We start from the raw sequence: 25483 nt of genomic DNA, 5'->3' as shown, positions 1-25483 counted from the left end.
ACTGTGGAATGGTATTATTAAAATAATAATATAATTATCATCTTATCACAATATCTCTGGACTGCTTCCTGTGAAACCCCACTTCAAGTACAAAAACCACTTCCCAATAAACTATAATCATCCCTAAATGAGGAGTAAATCTTGAAATCTGATACCTGAGATTGAAAAATTTTTTTTTCATGATTTACACATGCTTCCCACATAAACATTATGCTTCTCAGGACAGTATCACAACACTGTGTATGAAAATAGGTGTGGTGGTTTGACCTTGACTAAATGCCAGGTACCCACCAAGTCGTTCTATCACTTCCCCCTTCTTCCCCTTTTTTTTTTTTTTTCAACAGGTCAAAGAGGGGAAACACTGTACTGGTTTTGGCTGAGACAGAGTTAACTTTCTTCACAGTAGTTTCTATGGGCCTATGGTTTGGATTTGTGCTCAAAACTGTGATGATAACCCAGGGATATTTCACTTACTGCTGATCAGTGCTTACACAGCACCGAGGCCTTTTCTGCTTCTCACACCACCCCACCAGCGAGTGGGCTGGGGGTGCACGAGGAGTTGGGAGGGGACACAGCCAGGAGAGCTGACCCCAACTGACCAAAGGGATGTCCCAGACCATATGATGTCATGGCCAGCATAGAAAGCTGGGGGAAGGAGGAGGAAGGGGGTGACGTTCAGAGTGATGGCGCTTGCCTTCCCAAGTCACCATTACACATGATGTAGCCCTGCTTTCCTGGAGAAGACTGAACACCTGCCTTACTATGGGAAGTGGTTAATGAATTCCTTGTTTTGCTTTGCTTGTGTGTGCGGCTTTTGCTTTACTTTTTAAACTGTCTTTATCTCAACCCAAAAAGTTGTCTCACCTTTCTATTCTCTTTCCAGTCCCATTGTGGGGGAGTGAGCGAGAAGCTGTGTGTTGGTCTGAGCTGCCTACCAGGGTTAAACCATGACACATATTAAGATATGGATGTGAGTGGCACAATTTACCTGTGCTGCAAGAATAATATTAATCTCTGGGCTTCTGCTTCATACTGTTTAGACCAATGGGGTAAACCAAACATGAAACCTATGGAGAAGTAAAGAATCTGTTATTAAATGCTTGTGTAATAGGTATAGTATATTTTTCTAAGAAATCAGGAAAATCTATGAACAAAATATGTTACTAACACCAGTAACATATTTATACAAAAGATGGACACCAGTAATCAATATAAAAGATCCTTCTTCAAAGTACCACCCTATTTTACAAACATTAAAAGGAGTAAGGAAATCTGCCTACAGTGTTGGAAATTTGCTGAAAAAAAAAGATACCGATTAAAAAATCCCAAACATAAAAAATGTTAAATCCCATTTACAAAGGGGGATGGGTATATATTCGACAACTGGCAAAGGTATAAAACCAAGTTCAAACAAGAACCATAAGTTCCACAATCAAGCGGAAAAAAAAAAAAGATGGGACCACAAGTCGGCTAAATACTGATTCAACTTGCAAGATATCAGTTGGCACTGAGTGATATATGAAATCCCAAAGATTGCCAAAATCCAAACCAGCATAATATTTAAACTATAAAGGGGCCCTGATGACCCATTCCAGAGTTTTCCTTATTTTTTAAATTATAGGTTGGCGTCTTAGACGTGCTTTGGCCAAGCTCTCAAGGCAAGGGATTTAAGCTTTTTCTTTTTTTTGGAATCATCATTTGCTTGAAGTTCATACTTCTCTCTCCAAGGCCTAAGCAAGGGCTGTATTGTCAATGCACAACAGCAGCATAGAGCAGACAGACCACGTACAATGTTACCTTCTGGATATTTCAAGCCATTTTGTCTGTGAAAAAGAACCATGATTCTGAACTGACTTGTAAGTTTAACCAGGTTTGCAGCTGCTTTGCATTGTTGAAGTGGCGCAAAGAAGCAAAACTGGACCAGGGAGTCTGGCCCTGAGAGTTGAAATTCAAAGGATATTGACTAAAACTTATGCACACAGGTTAAACTTGGAAGAAGTATGCTATTTTAATATTTGTGTTAAAGTTTTGGGTTTTTTTTTCCTTAATGGATGAGTAGAACAATTCTCAAAGACTAGAAAATTTAATTTAAGAGGCTGAGATTTTATTATCATGCCTATGCGTTTAATGTCTTTCAATTATGTTGAAGGGCAGGATCAAAATTCTGAGATGTGGCAATTTGTGTGGTATTTGTTTTCTTGCCATACCTCAAAATTCTGGAAATAGAAAACAGTTTGTACTCTCAAGATTTATAGTGAATTTCTAGACTTCCTAGGCTAGCTAATTATGCTATAGACAAGCCCAAATTAATCCTCAGTTCTGGACATCTGCAAACCACAGATCAAATTCAGTATCTACGGTCTGCAGTTTTGTGCTTTTGTAGTTTTCGATGAATTATCTGAATCAAACATTCAAGACGTCAACAACAGGGAAAAAACAGTCAGAAATATATGCCATTTTAAAGATCTTCCAGCTGTTCAGGGAAATAGAGGGATGGCTCCTTCCACAAACCCCTTAGGACTTCTGATCCACCCCAAAAAGCAGCAAGTAGAAGGAACAATATGGAAATAACAGTGGAAGCTGTTCTCACTACCCTCTTACACACTCACATTTTAGGATAGTGCTGTCTGTAAGTGATGACAAGTACTATCTGTCCCTTCTGTGTCCATACGGGATGGCACAGTTCTGTCCCACTTTTTTTTTTTTTTTTTTTAAATGAGACTAGTTGCTTTAATCTAAAACCTCAAAATGTATCTAAAGTCTCAGAAAAGGGAAGAAGGGGGTTAACAGTTAGAAATGTGGTTTTATTGGAAATTCGAGGGGCGACAATAAATTTCTTTTCAGAAAGCAAAATAGAAAATTTTGAGCAGAGGCATAAGAAATCTTACTATAGTTGTTTACATATATATATATATATGGATTATACATTTTTAAAAATTAAGTTCAACTCTGGAGATCTGATCCAGCTATGATTTCAGCTGCGGTCTGTAGATCACCATCTCCCTCACCAACAGTTTCTAATTTATGTACCTCATGTAAGTGCCTAAAGTCACCTTAATCCATATGATACAGCCATACATACAGCCTGTGCCGCTGTGAGACAATAAGAAGCTTTAGGTTCAGCAAGCCTTGAACGGTCTCAGTGCCAAGGATGCCTGGGGTTACAAAGCTGTGACACTACAAAGTCACAGGGCAGTCCCCACAGAAAGTCCTGGACATCTGCAGGCAAAAGTAAATTGGAAAGAGACCAGTCAGGTTTCTGAGAAGCCAGTTAGAAGCTTGATGACATCACTGCATGTCCATTAAACATGAAAACCTACCTTTCTGGAAAATGCCTGACCTATTCTGTGCAATGCTGCCACACTAGGCTTATGATTACTGAAGTACAGAATCACTGAATTTTATAAGAGGCCCTTGTAGGGAAGAATATCAGAAAAATAATTTGGCTTCATTGTATCCCTCAAACTTGAATGTTGTTTTCAGTATAACAAGACTTATCCAGTGCAAGAACAGGAATTTATATGCAGTTGTGTGTACTGCTGAGTGTTCCCTAGAAATAACAAGACAGTTGGGAAATGGGGAAAATGTCTGTAAGAAGACAGACACTTTCTTTTAAATTGTCACATCATAAAGTCTCAAACTGTTACAGAAGATGCATAAACCTTAGATAATTTTCACAGACCCTCTGAAGAGGAATGAGAAGCTATTCAAAACGCTACATTTCTTGTACAGGACTTTACTGATATCCTCTTCAAAGTAATTTCTCAGGTTTTGTTGTGCCTCCGTATTTTCATTTTTCCTTTCCCTTCATTTCTAAAGATACACCAGAGTGGGGTGAGATGCCAAAGTGAATTCATGCCTATAACCCAACTTTCTGAAGAGAGGAATTTGTAAAAATAAAACTGAGGAGTGGTTTTAAAACTGGTATAACTCCTCTGACTACTTTTATATCTTGTGTCATTTTATATCCACAAAGATACAGCTACACAATTTGCTGAGTGGACAGAGTATTCTGTTTTTCATGTGGTGATGACAAGCTCAGAGTAAGTCTGTTACAAGAGAATTAAACAAATGTTAACATGAGGAACAGCCTTGGAGTTGTTACAGAAGAGAGGGTATAGTATAACTGGACTGAATACCAGGTTCTACCACTGGCTGTTTGTGTTAGCCCTAGCCAATTTGCTTACACTTTCTATCTCTCAAATACCTATCTCTTAAAAAGGAATAATACTGCCTTTTTAGCACCTTCTCTATTCTGTCTTGGGCAGAGAGCGATCCTTTTCATGTGTGTTTGCATGACGTCTCTCACGACAGTAGCTGATTAGTAGTTAATACTCAGGGAAAAAAAAAAAAAAAAAAGTATATTTGCTAACTGGACAATAAGGTTTCACTGAAACCAAAATTTTTTGTGGTAACATAATGGTTTCTTTTATCATTAATATATCGCATGGCCAGTTTCTGGAGAAACAAACAGAAAACGCACAGGGCACTTATCTGGAATGCAGAGTTGGCATCCACTTGATTCAAAATAAGGATCTGGACTCAGGTCTCATAGCAGGAAAGTACTTTTTTACAGTCAAGGTCTTTTATCCGATCTTCTGCAACTGTTTGATATCATGTAATTAAATTTTCTGCGGATAAAAAACATCCAATTCACCATGACTAATTTCAGGAACCTAACTGAGGTTCCCTAATTAAAAGCTTAGGTATCCTATATACTCAGTAGAAAGACATAAGCTTCTTGGACTGTTTTCAGACCTTTTTGTTTTTATTTGGAATAAGGAATTAATCCTGAATATTTTGCATCATCAAAGCACAGTCTAACTACATTTCTTTTGTGAGAAATTCCCCAGTTCTTATGACCATTTAGAAGAGTTTCATTTGCAACCCAGCAGAATAACAAACACAATGTTGAAATATCAGATATTTAAAAAGAATATAAAAAATCTTCATACTGCAAGGAAGAAAGAAGCAAATCAGGAAAATGAAGTCAACTCTCTATGGGTTTGATCTACTTCTGGATAGCTAGAAAAAATATATAAAGATAAATAACCCTCTCTGCCCAGACTATGATCTTTCTAAAAATAATGCTTCATCTGCATCCAGAAACACTAAAATAAGATTTATATGGTATCATTGGGGATCATCTTTTGCCATTTTCCAAGTAGAGTAGCATAGCATAAAAATGGTGCAGCAAAGGCATTGTTATGAAGTACAAATGCACCAGGTCCTTAACCAAAGGCTGAAATTAAATTTAGCCCCAATAATCTGTTATACTTACAAGAGATTTACAAATATAAGTAAACATTGCAATTGCTTCATTATTTATTCTGCTTTTAAAAAGCCTGAGCCAATGAAATGGTGTAGTAATTTTTAGTTCCCATTTGGAGAACTAAGAATTGGGGGGGTGATTATTCACTTGAGAATTAGGAGAGTTATTTTCTACATGTCAAACACAGTAGACAACACAGTTATAGTACAGAATTTCATTAACACTGTAGTTCTTGTAGAAGTATATATAGTCATGAAGGGTGACAGATACTTAAACCATTTTGATACTCTAAAATGTAGGACAGTGATGCATTTATGTATATATGTGTATATTTTGCATACATATATTATGAAGGAAAATGGCAAGGCTGCCATTCAGAGAGAACTAGCCAGGCTGAAGGAGTGGGCCAACAGGAGCCTTATGAAATGCAGTGAGGACAAATGCAAAGTCCTGCATCTGGGAAGGAAGAAACATTGGCAGCAATACAGGCTGGGACTGCCTGGCAGAGATGTATCTTGTCAGGGAGCAGCATGGCCCAGCAACCACCCCAGAGGCAGGGAGCTAGAGCTGAGGGTGACCCAATGCTGGCTGTGCCCTCACTCACGGGTAACAGTCCCATGGGGCTGGTAACAAGGTCCATTGACAGCCCCCAACACAAGTGATGAACCGGGACCAAGGTACAACCAGGGGATCCAGCCAGGAGCAAAAGGAGATGGGAGCAGAGACAGGGCTGGAAACTAGCACTGCTGCAGTCTGACTGCGGGGACTGGCAGCCCCAGACTGGGCTAAAGTGGAGTCCTGGGCAGGGATAGTGGGTGGGAGTCCCAGAAGCGTCTGGACAGGGCAGTTAAGCTCTTGATGTACTCAGGGTCCTGAAACAGCTGTTTTAACGGGACCTGGGGATGCTGGTGGACACAAGGTGGACATAGGCCAGCTGTGTGTCCTGGCAGCAAAGAAATCCTGGGTGGTATGAGTAGAAGCATAGCCTGCAGGAAAGGGTTATCCTGCTCTAAGTACTTGTTAGAGCACATGTAGACACTGCATATAATTTTGGGCCCTTAATACAAGGAAGATATTGTAAAACTGGAATAAGTTCAGTGGAGGTCACCAACGTGACCAGGATTGGAGCACTTGCCCTATAAGTGAGGCTAAAGGTACTGGTCTTGTGCAACATGCATCCTCAAAAAAGAGACATCTTCAGCAGGATCTAACAGCAGCCCCCCAGTACCTACTAGGAGGTTATCAAGAAGACCTGAGATATGTGGTGGAAGGCTAAGAAGCAATGAGCACAAGTTGCAACAAAAGAGATTCTATCTGGATATAAGGAAAACCTTTTCACCATAGGGACAGACAAGCAGTCAAACAGGTTGTCTGGAAAGGTCGTGCAGCTTCCATTTTGAAGGTTTTAAAGACCTGAGTAGATAAAGCTCAATGCCACCTGGCCTGATCTCATCTCTTACTCTGCTTTGAGCAGGAGATTAATCCTACGAAAATAAAGAGCAACAGGTACTGATTATACAGGCACCAATAGCTGTTCATGTCTCTAGAACAAATTCAAGCTGAGTACTTCTTGTAACAGGCCAAAATATTTACTGGGCTGTGGAGCCAATTGCACATGTTCAGAATTCTGTGTTTTCAAGACTGAACTTTTGTCAGAGATCTCACTCTTTAGATGGACAATGTAAAACTACAAGTTCATCATATTTTTCTTGTTTATCTTTCCTGTCTGCTCTCCTAAATCACTCATTACCAAAATGCTAGGCTCAGTAAGTTTAAAGTAGTAAATGAAAGTCACAGCAGACATCTTCCTCAACTTCTGCATTAACTTTTGCTTCTATATACTACAGGCTAAGAAATGAAATCAAGTCCATTCACTTATCCCTTTACCCTTAGGCTAGAGGTAGCAGATGTTAGACACATCAAGAACAGTAGTCATTTGTCAGACGCAAGGAGAAGAGTTTGACATTGAGCTCGGTTCTGACTCAATTGTCCACAGTAATGCAAATCAATGATAGTTTCACAACCATGTGCTTCAGAGAAGTAAAAATTCTTAGAAATGCTATGAAATAAATGCACATTGAAAGCTTTTTTTAGAATTGCATTAGTGTGCATATTAGCTATCATTACAAAAATTAGGAAATAGAAATTAGAGGAAGGAGACTTAAAGAACACGTGAAAGCTTGCTTGTGAACATATCATTAAAATATTCAGTCAAAAGTTGGACTGGAAAATCTGGCATGGCCAAAATATGGATTTTTCTTATGGATAATGTTCATGTTTCATTATTGACTGTTTACATTCTCTGACTGGAGCCAAATTCCACAGAAAGGATAGTCTTTAGTCTGACTACTTATCTAATCTCCTTCTAACATCAATGGATAGAGATGGACACCCTCAGAGAACATTTCACCTATCTGTACACCTATCTTAGGAAGGGCTAGTCAGTTTTCTGAAGGCTCCTATCTTTGCCTCCACTGCCTTAAGGAGAAAGTCCAGGAGAATGTCTTGAAACAGATGCTCAACTCTTAGATGAATTCTCCTCTTCTTCACTTCTAACTATCGATTCTACAATGTGTTGAAAGTAACCTACTTTTCAAATGTTTCTTGGACACTTAAAGCATTTCAGTCTTTTCCCTTGTATTGCACCCCTTCCGATTTTGGTGTCATAATTATGGTTAAATTACATTTTAATCTTCATTTAAAAAAACATATCTCTCCAGCTAGATTCTTCCCTATTCTGCAATTCATAGGTCTTTCTTGTAAAAATTACTTTTGGCAAATGTTTCTGAATTGCTATTATGTTTTCCCCTATAAGGTATTTAAACTATTTGCTTATTACATGGCACATTTTCAAATGTCTGTATATAATTCTACATACATTTTCCATGTGCACATTTGATTTCTGTACTATCATTTACTTTTCGTAACTGGATATTATGGGGATGATAACAAAAGCACCTTTCTGAAGTTTCAGATAATTCCTGGAGCTAGAGTTAATAGTGCAGAGGTGAGTCTGACCTGCACTGTGGTGTGCTGTAGAAATGCTTTTCTACAGTAATGCTTCAGACTTGAGTAGTCTCCAGAGATGTGCTCATCTTCCAGGGGAAACAGTGAATATATGTAAGATAACAACATGCACATTTTAAGGCAAAGGCTGACTTAAACAAGTGCACAAAAGTAATGAAAGAGAGAATAGTTTGTTTGAGAGCCTGTTAACAGGGTGCTTTAGTACATATCAATTGCTGTAAGGGCAGTTAGGACTTACTTATGTCTACACCATCTGCTGTCCTTTGCCTATAACCCTCCAAAACAAACCTGCTGTTTGAGATGAGATTCAATACGTTTATAACCTATAACTAATAACCTAGTGACTGACATCTGATATTTCACATTGGTGCTGTATGTATACCTGGTGGTGAAGGAAAAAAAAAGCTCCTGAGTTCTTTTTCTTAATGCAGATTAATGGCAAGGATAGCTAATTAGCAAATGTTTCACAATGTTATCCTCTAAAAAGTTCAGACTTCATCTCACACCTTAGTCTGTAATATATGGGATCAGTAATTATTTATCACAATATTCTGTCAAGTCCATACCCTGTAGATATTTTAAGGCATTTGTCATTCACAGCATTTAAATTCTTCCTAGTGTTCTTAGAAAAGACCCCAAACTGTCCAGCACAGTACACACTGCTCACTCAGCTGTAAAATGATCAGCTTCCCTTGGAATTCATCTCTGAAGCTCCTTGCCATCCGACCCAACACCCTTTCCAGCTGGAACAGCTTCCTATCACCATGGAAAACCAAGTGCCCATTCCCTCAACACCAGATGTCAGTCATCCTCTAAAATCCATCTAGCCTAGAGGGGAGGTACATTTAATTCCCCAGTGTCCCACAGGACAAACTACAAAATGCCAAATGGCAGAGCCTTCCCCAGATTCTCAGCCTAAATTCAGGCCCATTGTCCTCTTGCAGGAGGTAGCAGCGAGGTAGAAGCAGAATAAGTTCTGTTGAGTCATACCTGCTGTCTGCCTCACATATCATTTTCATCTACACTGAAAGCTTCAGCTGAATCCTATTAGGAAGAAAAGAGAACTGGGGCAGGCAACATTTCTAATTTCTAACATGTCTATTTTCTTTCAGTTTGACAACAATATGGCTATAATTTTAGCTGAGACATGTCAGGAAACTACTGAATATATGCAAATTTTTTTAAAAAGACAACAAAATTACGTTACAAATTACATGCTTTACTTTAAAAACTATCGCAGACTTTTACAGAAATCATGCAGTCCTTCAATATATTACTTAAAAAAACCCTGAAAGGCAAGGATTGCCAGTTTAATTTTCCAATATTTGTGATATTTGTTCCATCAAAATGAAATTAATATTGACTCACTTGTATTTCTATTGCATTTTACTTTATGTATTAATGTTTGTTTGAATTAATCTGAATATTCTACATAATTTAAATTTCAGCACATGAACTGAATTAACCTCATTAATGAGAATATTGCCTATGGCACCCCTTTTATAAATGCTTTTCCCATTGAGAACCTTGCTGGGAAGACAGCTTGATTGTGGTTATATTGCCATTCAGCTTGTTACTGCAAATCTCCATTTTGTTTTAGATGTTTTCTTATCTGATGGCTAAATTGCCCTGAAAATGTACAATATGAAGCATTTGATTCATAAGTTCTTGAGGACACTGAACTCAGTACAGTCAGTTTGCTGTGATCAAAGCAATAAATGCTAGCCACTAATAATTTCTCAATTTTAATTATATTAATTATAGGGTCAGTCACTAAGGAAAACATTACAAAAGTTAGATACTAAATATTTTATGAAGGTGACACAAGACCTGCTCTACTTCCCATTTGGATTCATGTGATTTTAATATCTTTAGTTGTATTAGACCACTTACCTTTTCAATATAAGAAGCATATTTTAGGTCCTAATATCACTATTTTTTCCTATGGACAATTTGATAAGTGATACTGATTTCTCTTACTTATCATTATACAGAATATATATTATCCAGTTACAGATAAATAATGCCTCAGTATAGAAACTCTTCCCATTCTTGTTAACATATTTGTAGAAGAAACAGAGAGAACAACTGAAACCAAATGACATTTCAGGTGACAAATTTCTCATTCTGTAATTGTGACATATATGTTTATATAATGGTTTGATTTCCTCTCTGACACTTCCTATAAAATACTGAGGGTTCAGCCAACAGACATAGCTATTCTCAACTGCAAGGAATCTATTACTAGTCATTGGTCACCTTGCTACTATTAGGGTGGTAACAATATGCATGTAAATTTGTTACCTAGAAAACTGGAGGCAGAAGTTAGTGAAGTTAGCATGCCACAGTACTGGAGCATGTTACAAAGCCATCATTTCCACACTACAAGGAAATTGGATACACAGATATCTAGTCCAGAATGTACTTAGGTTTTTTACAAATATTTCTATGCAATGTTCAAACCATATGCTATGAATGATGATCCATTTTAATCAAATTATTTTGAATACAATTCATTAGGTTACAATAACTTTTTTATCCTTTGGATGAAGTTATTTTATAGCATGGATCAGGTAGAGAACATAAATAAATTGACTAGTTCTTAGGTAGCTCCATGTTGGGGCTAATTTTCAGAACTTAAGACTCAAACTACATTCACTTATACCGGCTGAAAATTTCTCTTAGCATTTAAGTTGAGTATCAACTATGTTTTATTAGAAAGTCTCTGTAACCACCATAAACCAGCCTTGAATATACCTGAAAAAGAAAGTGCTGCTAGTCGTCCTGAGGTCACAGGACCAAGGGTTGAGAGGGGTAGATTTCTTATTGCCAAAGGAAAAGCATTTGCCTACGCCTTGGTTTCTATAACTGCATAGCAAAGATGTATTCAGGGTGTAGTGTAGTGCACTGTTCATTACCAGTAACTCTCATGATATCAGATATATCAGCATAGCAGAGCTAATCTGTGGTCTCAACAGTGCAGTCTCATCACATCAATGATACAGCTCAGTTGCTTTTCAGTCATTGCCAGTTCCAAAATCTCCACATGTGACCTTGATGTGCCTTTTCCAAGTGCTCTAAGATCTCTGGATGAAAAGTTCAGTGCAAGATTTAGGTGGCATTTCCATAGCTCTTCTGCCAAGCTACCTATAAGTCTTAATTCAAAAGCCTCTTTATCAGCCTGCTCACTCTCCTCTTTGTAATAAACTTCACCCTGATAACATTATTATGAAACAGCTTTCATTAGCCCATGTTAACTAGATCCTGAAAGTAATAATAACCTGATCTCTAACCTTGTGCCCACCACAAGCTTCCTTGTACACGAAAGACCTATGGAGCTCAGATGACAAGGGAATATAGCATACTCTCGCACCGAATTGTTTTATTTTACTTTAAATGTTCTTTCTGGGAACAGGAGGTTTTGTGAAATGCTTGTGCCATACACTGGATACTATTCAGAAAATAGAGAAAAGTTAAGAATTTCCTCCAATAAGGTGCAACAGTATTCACCCTTAGTGAGCGAGGGGTTAAAGGCAGCTGGCAGGTAGATTCTTTAATCAGATAAAACTACAGACCAGTTTAACCCTGGCATGAGTGACTAAAAACCAGCTGAGAGAAACAAACTTGTAATCCTATAGGACCAAAGCTGAGTATTTTCCCTGTAACCAAAGCTGTCCTGCTGCTCCAGTTCTTTGTTCCATCTGGATTGTTTAGTTTGTATATATTAGTATGTATTTCTTTTTACCCTTCTTCATTGTCTCCCATAATGCACTGGCTTCCTGTTGGCTAGGCTTCTTTTCAGCACCTTCTTTTTGCATTTGATCAAAGCAACCTTATTAACTTTGCATCTTCTGAAAGTTTTCTTTCTAATTATTATTACCAGAAATTCCCCCTGCTGGACCAACACTAGACTGCTTGTCTTCCACCAAACATATCTGAAGCTTTACTTATTTAATATTTAACTTATTAGGAATACTTGTAAAAAGCTTAAAGATATTTTTGGAATATTCCACCATCTTTAGAGAACTAGGCATGTTATATATCCAAAAGCTAGTAAAACAATCACTTTCTCTGGTGTCTTGTTTTAACTGCTGAGACAGAGAGAGAAAAAGAGAGACTGTGAAAGTGGTCTTCTGGGATGACAGGAGAGTGAAATCCACTCCAGAAACACTGGTTGGGCACCTCAACTCATACTTCAGGTTACCTAAAGTCAGTTCTCCTTTGAAAGTGGCTCTTCACCATCAGTGAGCCAAGAGCCCATCAGTCTCCTACCTTAGCTGCTTCAGTTAGGATCTTAAAGTTGGATGTGATGAATTCAAACCTTAGAGACCAAAATAGCTAGTAAGTCTTTGAGAGATTATTTCCAGAGGGAAAAAATAAAAATTTAAAAAATCAAAATAGATTAAGGTGAGATTTGACAGTACATTTACCACTATGTGCTGTCTCTCTGTATGACTACATCCCAGCAAAGTTGAGATATATAATTTCACTTTCCATGTAACATATTTATTTGCATTTACTGTACATGAAGAGCACTCAGATGGAAAGGTGACAAGGAATAGCTAACCCCAGCTTGCCCTGTGGTAACATCCATCTGAATAGAATCTCTAAAACTGTGGGTCTATTCTATAGAAATTAAGTTAAAGAGTCATTCAGCAATACACAGGCTACTTGATATGTAGCTCAGACTTGAAGTCCTAAGTCTTTTGTGGGTTTTGTCCTCAAGATTTAGATGTGAGCGCAGTCAGCAATAATGACAGGGAATTCAAACTGTGGAGGCTTGTGTTTGTTCTCCAAACATATTTATTAACAAATTTGCTAGCATATGGATATTCGAGCAGCATCCTCAGGGTTTTAGACTGAGCATACATATCCTATCAGGGGCTTGAGGGACTCATCCCCAGACAGCCAAACTGGAAAGCTTGTGAACACATGGGTGGATGGCTTCCTTCTGGTTTATGTGTCTTGTCTCTTATCTTATGGCACAGCTCACTCTTTCATGAAGTCAGAAGACAGCTGGAGGCAGCTGGAAGCAACTTCCAAAGTGAAAAATCACTATATTTATGTACATATATCACCTATGGAAGATTAACCGGAAAAAAAAAAGGCCATGGACTTTCTAAGAATATCTAGGAGACAGTGATTAGAACTTGAAAAAACACACTTCCAGTGCTCATTTTCTAATAATTTTATGTGTTTAGTAGAACAAAGAAACATTCTTGTATGCTCACCAACTAAACAGAGATGTTCTGTGCTCATGATATAAGTCTTGGTGGTTTATAATGAATTGATGATGCTGTTCTTTTCCTGGATGTTCAACTATGTAAGAGTCATTTACAGCAAAATGAAGAAAACAAATGTCTTCACTGTCTGATGCATTTTTGTAGCTTTAATATTGGTTCCACTGATAACACTGAGAGAAAAGGAATTCCTGAGCTAAAAAGTCCATTTTACTTGGAGAAAATGCATTATCTGATTTGCTTTTTTTACTCCTTCCTTCACCCAAGATTTCACAATCTTCAGCATTAACAGCACTTATGTGACACTCCTCTAAGAGAGATAATGGAAAAGATGACAGCATTAATGGGAATTTTAACCATTAATTTTCTTGGCTTTCCACCTGATGTCGAAGGTGATCACTCCTTTAATACCAGAATATTAACGTTGTTATTTAAAAGTAATAGGATCTGGTTGTCACATGCTGACCTCTATGGAGAGTCATTTGCACTGGCAAAAAAAAAAAAAAAAGTCCATCTATTACTAAATCAAGACAATCATGTTTTGAATTTGCTTTACCCAAAGGTGAAAGTACAAGGCTCTGCAAAATCACATACCATACTGACATGTAGCTGAAACACCTCTTCTGTTGGGAAAGTACTGCTGGTTTACAAAGGTCACATTTACAGTTCAGTTACAGAGAAAATTACAGACAATTATATCTGTAACAGATATTTTTTGGAGGGACGGCTGCTCTTTTTGTGCTCTCAGAATCTTTAATAAACACCTCCCAATTCTGGGTGAGAGGATGTGGTTTCTATCAGAAACCTTTAGAAGATAATCAACAAGAGTAGAAAAACACACCTACGCAGTCACAGGTGCCTTCAGATCCTCCAGCCAATGGTGAATAAGTAGCCAGACCAAATGTATTAATGTTCTCTCTTTTCTATTACTTTGTGAACTAAGCTTAACCAGATATATAAGTTGTTTGATTTGGTTTTTTTTTTAAGTGAGAGAATGCACTATGTTGAAGGTATTTGTCTTTGTAAATGACCATAGTTTCAGTTGGACCAGAGGATGTTTACTTCTCACCTTGCAGCTATCACATGACTTAAATTAAAACTCTTACATAAAAATACAATAGCCCATAGCTTGGTGACAGGTTGACACTTTATGTAGTTCCATGCTGTTTTTGTTCCAAATAAGATATGTATATATCTATGGGGTCTCCTGAAGATCATCAAAATGTCTTCTAGACATCTTATCTTTGCTATGTTTTTCTAACATTAATAATCATGTCCTAAAGACTGTAGCCTTTATTTCTAGATGGTAAATTTGAGCTTACTTAAAATGGCGATATTCAAAGGTGGGGTGTGCCTTCTGTTTTGTGGAAAATCCCCTTGGTATAATACCTCCTACTGATCACCCTCTTTTTACTTTCACAAACTATGCTCTGGAAAAAGGCCTCTGTCTGAAATGCTGCTCTCTTTAGAAAACTGACTGGATGCATTAGTACATCTGGGCTGTTTAACACTCTCCTATGAGCTTGAAGGCTTAATAAAGTGGCTGTACCCACACAGTTAGTCAAAAGCACAGCTGCTCGGCATCAGTCAAATGGAATGATGAAAACTGGTGCAGGACCTGAACCAGGTGAAGGAAGAATTAAGTAGTATCTTCAAAGTGGTACATTCCATATCTTTACACAATGTTGTTTTCTTAAGGATCACAGTAGTATAGACAGGGCTTTGCTGGGTAGAAAAATGAGGAAGAAAAAGAAAGAAGAGTCCAGATCATTAGTAAGCAGCAGAGGGGGAATATTTTGTGTCAGCCATATGGACACAGAGTGCTGGAGGAGGTGTAAGGGAACAGCACAAGAGGGCAGGGGCACATGCAAGAGCAGTGAATGGGAGCCCATGGAGAAACCTTGAGACAAACCTGGGGGTCAGTACCTGAAGTGCAGTTCCAAGCTTCAAATCTCCCCTCTGTGATTTGGATTATTCCACTATACCTGGTTTCTGTAGTGGGGGGAAGGAAAATGGCATAGAAAATTGCATGCAACTAGGTAAAAGCCTCTTCTGTTCAATCTAAGGCAGTTACGGATTGGACGCTAATGGTCCAAGATTTCTCCCTTGATACCTTGTAAAGAGTATTTCTAACTTGTGGATACCGTGGAGGGTGGGATATGTGGATCAGAGGAAGTCCTTAAGCAAATTGTTGAAGGCTGAGTGAGTGTTCCGGAGAAAGGGAAAAACTGTTTTCTTGTTCTTATACTAGAAGGACTCAGTGTGACCAACTATAGAGCTGCTTATGTTATATTTAGTGATGCTCTAAACCAGCAGGAACTGTTCATCTTAACATTAGATAATGTCACCTTGAGAAAAGCTGTAGTGTGCCAGCAGACTGAGTTTCTATTATCAGGTTTCGTCTCTTTTTTTCTCACAATTGCACGTGTTGTGTTTCTTCTCAATCTATAGAAAATCTGTGCTTTTCAGGGTAAGTATTGTTCCACAATTGTACAAATACTGGTATTCTTTTCCATCTCAGTTGTGACTCTGATGCTACATAAGAAAAAGAGAATGTAAGGAAAAAAAAAAAGTGAAGTAGAGCTAGGTGTATCATGATGGCTTTTCAAGGAGAAATGCTTTCATTTCTATAATGTGTATCAAGTCATCACACCCTTTTTGCAGCCCCAGTCATCTCAGTGCAAGTGGCTTACTAGCAAATTCCCATTCATTTCTTTCTAAAAGAGGAATATGTTGTTTGGCTTAGTTCAGGGTAGATGAGAGTGAACCTTGATTTTCTTTAATAATTTTTTAGCAACTCCGTGGCTAAAATAACTACAAACCTTTCATACACTAAAAAAAACCATGTACAGGGCTGCAAAAATCTGTCAGTGCATTTGCAGGAGGAACAAACAGCATCTAATGTAAGTATAATGGAATTTGGAGTGACACCCAGGCTGTGAGCAGCCTTATGTTGTCATGCCTGGTGTGCAGAATATCAAAAACTCTTTTAAGAACTCTAGCTTGCTTTTCATCAGGATGTTTCTCTTTATGTTCTTCTGTGAGCAATGCATGAACCAGCAGTGCTAAAACGGACATTTGTTCTGCAAGTGCAGCTCTGCCACTGTTCTGGACTTGCATCGGTCCACTAAATCACACCTCCAAACACAACATGGCAGATGACGAGAGAGGCCTTTAGCATTTAATGTTACATTACTTCCCAGAAGCTCTTCCTGAAATGGGAAGAATCTTTCCATTCAATATTGTTTATGAGCACAGTAGGTGACAGTTGTTATCCTGAAGACCTTACAACATTGGAAAACAAAAGCAGAGGGGAAAAGTGATTTTCTGTGTAGATCAGTGCACTCTGTGAGTCCCCAAGCCTATAATACAGTCCTCATCTTACCAAGCTTATTTTGCAGGGAAATCAGCTACTAGTTACAATAAATCTTAACATTTTTAGGCAATAATAAATTACCTGTTGTGAAACTATAATAAACTGACATTACATATGAAAGGCCCCCTCTCTGCTTCAGATACAGATGAAGTTTATGAGTGAACCTGTTTTACAATATTGACAAATCCTGGAAAAACCAAGATTGCCTATTTAAGCATTTTGTTGCAAAATCAAAATATAATTGGATAAAATTCAACTCAAATTTATGTGAAACTAAGAATTTATAGATTTTAATATACAGTCAGGTAAAAACATGGCTTTCTTGACTGAATTTCTTTTTGTACTGGTAAGTTTTTTTGAACTGAATGTTGAAGTGGATGAAATTGCCTGCTTCTGGGAGTAGAGTAATGAAAATCTCACTGCATTTTTAGGGATTATGTTTCCTGAGAATTTCTTCTGTCTGGCTCCTAACTTAATGGTGGTTTTGAGGTATTGGACCTCAGAAATGGCCACATTTGGGGGCAGAGGGTAACTTCATTCTTCCAGCTTTTGAATTTTTTGATATCTTGATTTTCATTTTAAAATCGTAACTTTAGGAAATTTTCAAAACAAGTGACATGCTATATTGTTTAGAAATGAGGATCTACATGTGAACAGTTCATAATTATCTATATAAAGCCTATTAAGGCAGGTGAGACAAATTAATCTCTCTGCAAAAGTGCAGGAAATCAACCCACTGCCAAAGCAGACATGTTTTAAGGTGGCAGGTCAAATGATGCTAAAATTTTTTGCTAGTTTTTTATAGATGACTGACTTTATCCTAAATGTGCAAAGAAAAGGTGGGCAAATATCATTTAGACTGTGTCTATGATCACCACCTAGAATTAGGAGTTTGGCTGCCAGAGTTCAGCCACCAATTAGGGAAGATAAATAGAACCATCGACATAATAGCAAGTATATAGGGACAAAGATGAAATAAAAGAGCGGAAGTTGGCTACATGTGTAGTGGAGGCTATAAAAGGCTACAGTATGATCTGAAAAGGAATTGGATCTGCCAACCTTGCTGTTTTTCACTGAGCTTCATCTTTTTACTGTTCTGTTTCTCATTGACACATTAGCTGCTGCACCAATACATCACATGCACACGGCTAAGTCAATCCTGAATTAGATGAGCCATGGAAAACCATAGAATCTGCCAACAGAGAAGAGATTTAGCCAAATATTTCTAAGTAAAGCTCGAGTATGCTCAAACTGCCAAAGAGCAGCATTTGCAAAGACAGCGGGGAGGTAGACGGACCCACTCTGCACTGATCTAATCAACTGATCTTAAACCTTTGCTTGTCTGACACTTCTTGCTCATAATACCATGGAAGGAAGATTGTACAGGAACAAGCTGTATTGAAAAGTCAAGTTCCTAAATGATTAAATGAACTAAAATGAAAGATCGAAGGCCTTTGAGGCAAGTTTTGCATTTCAGATGATTACAGAATAGGCACCAGTATTACATCAGGTCTAAGTAAATATGATCTTCTAAATAAACCAGAAAAAGTAATTGTTTTTTCTCATCCTGTCCTATGCAAGTGCTTCACCTATTTTTACTGCCAGCATAAGGTAAATGTGATATGACATGTTACTTTTTTTGATCAACCACAAAGAAGTTTTCCAACATCTATGGAGCTCAGTTAGTAAGCACAATTTATAAAACAATGAATGACTAACCCCTGTAACCATTTTAATGACCCTAAAATAAAGTGCTTAGAGCAACATCTGTCTCAGCAGCTGGGTTCTCTGCATGAGTGGGCAGAGCGACACATTGGGACAAATTCTGTTCTCCCTTTTGACAGAAACAATTGCAGCAGATCATTTTTATCGTAATCAATTTAGGTACAGTTTCTTGGAAACCATCTGTGTAGTGTTCATAGATTGTGCTTAAGAATTTAAATGTGTGTATTTTTGGTTGCTTGATGTAGCATCTGCTAATGACCACATAAGTTCCACTTTTTATGCATAAAGCTGTTTCCTTGTAAAAGGATTAGTAGAATGACTACTTGATTTTATCCTTTTAACTACCCAATAAGCTGTCGCAGCTTGAATGACATCCGCCACAGAGTGTAAGTTACAGAATTAATTGCATTTTTGAGCTGGAGTTGAAGCCATAAGGATAACAAAGCATTAGCAAAACATTTTATTACATTTCTCTCTCAAGTTAGTAATTTAAAATTAATACAGGTTTTGTGTGAGCATTTTAAACTAAAGAGGAACAAATGCCTTTTTAGATAACAGATACTCTTTCAATGTTTTGCTGGTATTTATGCTGTTTATAAGTTCTTTAATTTAGTAACATTCTAAACAAGTGGACTAGTTAAAGATCAAAACCATATTTTATCTCTCAGGGTTATTTGAGAATTGTCTGAAAAGACAATGATTTTGAAAATGCTGGGAATATACTGGGGAGGGCATTCTTATTGAAAAGAATATGAAACATTAAACTTCTTTTAAATAATAAAGATGAGACTCAGGTCTGATTCATTTCTAGTTTCACACAATATTTAATATCTTAATAAGCCATTATTATTAATGCTTTTATGATTTCACAGAATCATCTAAGTTGGAAAAGACCTTGAAGATCATCTAGTCCAACAATTAACACTGACATTTCATATAAGTGTAGCACATAAAATCTATAGAGCAACCATCCACTGTGCTAACAGGTGCTCAGGTAGGCCCTGTAACTGTGCATTGGAGACTGGGATTCACAGAAAACTTTCCTAGGGGAGAAATACCAAAGGAAAACTCAGAGGAATTAAACAAAACACTTCAGAAGATAGATATTTACAATTTTCTTGTTTAAAAGGAGTTTGATGATGGAGCTCTGGAATGCTCTTTCCCAAACTGAAAATATAGTGCCACTTCTCAAAATAATTAAAGGAAAAACACCTTTTCCCTCAAGGACTGGGGAAAACTATTCCTAACAGTTCTATAGAAATTTCTAACAGCTAAGCAGCCTGGTGAGTGCACAACACCAGAGTTGATGTATATGTGTGTGTTTGTGAGACATACATCAGTCGTTTTATACACAAAGTACAAACCAACGATAAACTACCAGTTAATTTACCCTGTTGTGATGAATGGACAACATCTGTGAGAAGACTCTCTATATATTTCAAGGAAATATATTCGCCTCTGCTTGTGAGAATTTATTGAAGTCAATTCAGTTGTGAACAACAAGGAAAAAGATGCAAAGGTTTGTATGCTTCCAAAACTAGCTCAGAGTCAGAAAGCAGGAGAGGCATGATACTAAAACATTAGCAACAGAATTTTTCAAGGATGCATCAGATATGAAGGAATGATTGAAGATATTTATTAATTATGCAGAAATGGGGTCAAGTAGTAGATAGTAAAATTTGCAGATAACATGAATTTATTTAGGTTTTATTCAGATCCAGAGGGACAGTGAAAAATTTCAGAAAGGGTAAGCCACACTAAAATAAAACAGTGGCAGATTAGCACACTTGACTAAATTTGAAGGGAGCCAGTTGAAAATGTATAAAAGAAGGAAAAACAGACAATGTGCAGTTAGACTTCATGAATCATTGACAGTAGATACTGCTAAGGCCAGGAGTTTAGCAAAAGTCAGTGGGGAACTGGACATATATATATGAATACTGAAAATATGCAGAGTTATAATAGTGAATATTAAAAATAGATTATGAGAAGGATTGTAAACCTCATGTTCAGGGTTTTAAGCCAACTTCCAACTATTAGGAATAAAGAGAAGAGAATTTCAGAAGCGTGTGACTGACTTCTTGCTTATCACTGTGAGACCTGTTGTGCTGTCCTGTGGATGTAGGGCCTTGGAGAGCAGGCACAGGGCAAAGGCTGCACAAGTCTAACCCAGCTTGGAAAGCCACATATCCTCTGGATCACCATTTTCTGTGCTAAACTCTATGCCCAAACAAACCTTCTTCCCTGTGATTTGTAGATATTAAATCTACACTGTAAGTTCCTAGACAAACAGGATTTTCAATAAGTTTGTGGAAAACTTTTCAAGTTCCAGGGGCCATGCTTATAGAATCTCTTATAGGAGATTAGGGTGATGAGTCCCACATGAAGCATGTGCCTCGTAGGATCTTTGTGTCATCAAGACCCACACCAAACTTGCAAACATAGCCTAGAACAAGCCCAGAAAGGCTCTATGGATTAATCCACTTCCACAGCCCAACAGACCATTTCAGAAAAAATATGTTGCTAACTAAAAGTGTCTTTGGTAGCAGAAAGGCCATGTAGTCTGAGGTCCTAATGAGCCCACCTTTTACAGACAGTTTTATTGTTTAGATGAGTATTCATTACTATATTCTTTAAAGGTTGTTACATTTTTTTCCTTTTGGATTCTTTTTTATTTTCAACGTAAAGAGAAAATGCAGAGATAATACTAACCCTTAGCAACAGAGGCGTCTGATAGTACAGGCAAACAACGCCATTAGCTGATAGCAAACCATCTAGTCTGTGGGATTACCTGTGTACGAAGGAGTTTACCCTTACCCTTCAGTATAAGATGGATAAACTATTTTACTTTTGCTCTGCTGTAATATTTTGCACCGAAGCATCCACTGAAACAACCCTGGAAGCCACTGGGCTTTAAAATCATACCACAGTTTACCTTGCTGTAACTTTTCTCATATGTCAGTGCCCTAAATTTGTCCAGAAGTGAGTGAAAAGCTTTTTGTAACTGTGATCTGCATCATGGAAATAAATTCAAACTCCTATCAGATTTCTGGGGTAGCACAGGATATGAATTTGATATGTTCCTTATCTGAGCTGCTTTATTCATCTCTGCTGCATAATTAGTGCCCTTTGTGTGAGGAACACAAGGCTATCATATAAAATATTCCCCTGTTAAAAGATATAAAATGGTAACCAGCTGCAGAAATGTCTCAGAAGCAGCTTCGGTTGGTAAATGGTTAGGCCAAATGCTACTATCATTTTAAACATTACTTCCTACACATGCTGAATGCATACAAACACACCGGGGTACAGAATCTTTTACCATATTCCTCCCTTGTAGGTTTCCACTGTGATTTAGAGGGAGATTTTTTTTTTCTCCCAAATGATGACATTCAGTGTTACAGCCCTGAAAGATTTAATCACAGCCTGTTATCATTAGCTGGTGTTTCCAGTGTGTTCAAAGCACTACAAGGTGAATGCTAGTAGTGTACAGCAGCACATCTTTCTTCCATTCCCTGCAAGCATATCAATCTATTGCTCAACAAACAATGAACTGTGCCAAAAGAAACCCCCAAAAGAAGGGTGTGCAACAGTGGTAGGTAAAGGACATAATCTAAAGTTAAACAAAGCAGTAGTGTACTCAAGAGGATAAATTATTTGTTTTAATAATAATAGCTCTAAGCACAGATTATAAACATAATTTGGCATGAATCAACAATAATGCTAAAACCATTCTCATAATCTCTCATTTGCTTTCCCATATGAACAGTGCCTTGGAAACAGTGAATAATGAATGACCTGTATTTTATACTTTAATACATGTTTTAGTAGCACATTTATCCAAACAATGGTAATTTTGGTTGGATGACCTACACAGGCTCTTGGTGGATTTTATAAACCCTCTGTTTTCTCTGTGTTCTTAAGAGATGATTTTACAGTCCTCAGTGTTTTGCTTAGTTTCTGTGCTGTATGTATTACATACACAGAGCTATGAGGAATGAGCTTCCTTGCCTTTCCCAGTGATAGCTGGATGATTTCTTCCAGAAGAAAATTAACAAACACTGTATGATTTGAGAATCTCATTCCTTTCCCTTTCCCTTCAGTCACAGTCCCTACATTTTTCAGTCACAGATAGAGACCATTGTTGCCTGCTCTCCTCAACTTTTGCTACCTTGCCTCCTATTTCCATTTCTATGGCCATTCCTGATCCCATTTTCTGAATTCCAACATGGCTACTCTCACACCTCACTACTTTTTCATAGTCTTCCTTCCTCTACCTTGTACTTATTTCCTTTCACAGTAAAAGCATTCTTCAGCTTCTCCTTGTTTAATAAATTTTATTACAGATAAAAAATAATTTAAAAAACTATCAAGTGAGCTACCCTGTTTCTCCAACTGTTATTCTTACTGTCATCTTTCATTTTTAAAATTACAGTTTATATTCTTAATGTTAATTGTGAAGATTTGTTCTCACTATGTTTTTTTTCATCTCCAGTTCCCTTTCTCCTCTTTTCCTCCCCTCTTTTCTTGTGCTCTACAGAATCTGCTCCTAACAAAGTTTCTAGTGCTTTTTACTTTTTAGCCAAAATTCCACGGGAGTGTTTTGTACTCACCCTGACCCAACATCAGTCCTTATCTTTCTCTTGCCTGACAATTCTCTCTCTTGAAATCTTACCATTGCTTGGCTTCCATGACTGTATTTCTTACATTTCTCCTCTTAAACTTTCTATTCTTCCTATGTTAACTTTTTCCCTCTAGATAGTTCCAGCCTCAGTCACCTTCATCCTCCTGTAGAGTCCACCAAATCATTATAGGTCCCCTTTTCACTTTTTTCACCTCACCTCACATCACCCCATCAGCTAATTCAAATACACATTCAACAGCTGTTTGTATACAAAGATCTACCTTTCTGCTTTCGACCACCCCTTTTCACACTAAAACCTTATCCTGAGCACCTCTTTGTGCATCCCTACTCATTTATTCTGTTCAATGTGGATGAAACAAAGTTCTTCATATTTCTACTTCCAAATCTCAAGCTCTTTCCCTTTTTTCTTTTTTTTTTCTCAGTCATGTTCGCCACCATCCTACAACCTATAAAGTAAAATAAATCCTTTAAAGACTTCCCCTCAAAAAGTGTGTTTAATTCAACCTATTAAGTAGCAGGCTGGTAGCAGAGGAACCATTTTTTGGTACAAACACCAGGAATATTTGTGATTAATACAGTGATTGTAGGACATGAGGATACAGTTGAATCTGTGACACATTACAGTTATGTTTCCCTAAAGAAAGAAGGCATTGCTGCTCTGAATAGAAAATCTCATTTGCTAATAGCTAGTCACAACAAATTTATTCCAGACTTTTGATTTTGTAAAAAAGCAACTGCAATAAAAAGGCTTCAGACGTTCTTTACAGAAGCCCTCCGAAAAGAATAAACAGAAAAGCTAGCAGTGCTCTCTACCAGAAAATCTAAACATGAACTTTATTAATATTCTTAATAACCCGAAAGCAATTAGTGGAGTGCCATAGTTCCATTGAAATTATTACTGTTAAATGGAAATAATACTTTTTTTTCTTGAAGTTATACACACCCTTTTTATAGCTAGAAAATACTCATAAGACTATTGTGCACAGACCCTAAGTAGAAAACTAGGCGATTGTCTGTGCCTGCATTCATTTGTAGATAGCACAGCCAAGGGTCATTAGTTTAATCGGATATTGTTTTTTTCTGTCTCTCTAAAACGTCTGTTGAAACATCCTCCCAGGAGCCAAATTGAAGAGGTGAGGAAATAAACAGCAACTGACAGTTTTGATCACTGACAGCCAGAGATCCATTCAGTCCAGAAAGTACCATAGCATAGGAATCAGAAAACATTCACAGAACAAGGAAATAACAACCACGAAAACGATGATGTTCAATGCCTGAGGTAAGCACACTCTGAACAGAGGACACATGGAAAGAAGACCATATAGAGGACCACAGACAGAAAACAAATACAGGAAGCCAATTTATGGGTCATGCAATGAGGGAGATTGGTGCCCACAGAAGTGAATATCTGAGGTGGAAAGAAAATAGGAAGATTAAGAAGGAGCTGCTGGGTTATATATATGCATGGGTTAAAAGGTGAACAAAGTATTTCAGCAATAGTTTCCTTGCTTAAATGGGGACAGTGGATAGTATTTGAGTGATTTCATTTGGTATTTGATTCACCAATTATCTTTTTCAGCCAGCAACACAGTTTGAGCTCCAGTATGATGCCTATGTGTCTGTGGAGAGATATAAAAGGGATTGATTGCTGCAGAACTTGTTGCCTTCCCTACAGTGATGTGCTGAAGGGGAGATTTCAGGGACAGCTGGGAGTGATTTATGATTGTTATAATTTCACTGCCAAACTGAAGGTAAAATTGGGATGATTCCCCTACCTCTGATAAAATTCTATCTTTGTCTAGATAGTACTGAATAATCTCTGCCAGAGATGAGTCACCTGTCAGGGACACAAAATGGTGCTGAAGAACTTTCTCAGGACTTCAGAATGATTGTTTGGTATTGATGACAGGTATTTTCAATGTGTTGCAAGTAGGGATATATGTGGAAGCCATCTCATCCCCGGTTCGAGCTTTACAACCAGAGAGATCAAGTTGTACCATAAATATATATCAAAATATATCCATGGTATATCAAGAGTAATCTTTTCTTCAAGTACGAACTTAAAGCCTAAAGTATCTTTGACAACTTCTGTTCACTCTTTCCTTACCATTGTTAGCAGAAAGTAATTTTGTTGAAGGGGTAAGAGGGACATAAACTTCAGAATATTTCCTCTTTTTTTCCATAAGTCAAGTAATTCC

Source organism: Athene noctua, chromosome 1 (genome assembly GCF_965140245.1).
Source record: "Athene noctua chromosome 1, bAthNoc1.hap1.1, whole genome shotgun sequence".
Classification (NCBI taxonomy): Eukaryota; Metazoa; Chordata; class Aves; order Strigiformes; family Strigidae; genus Athene; species Athene noctua.
The sequence above is the reverse complement of the archived record's forward strand: the minus strand, read 5'-3'. Positions refer to the sequence as shown.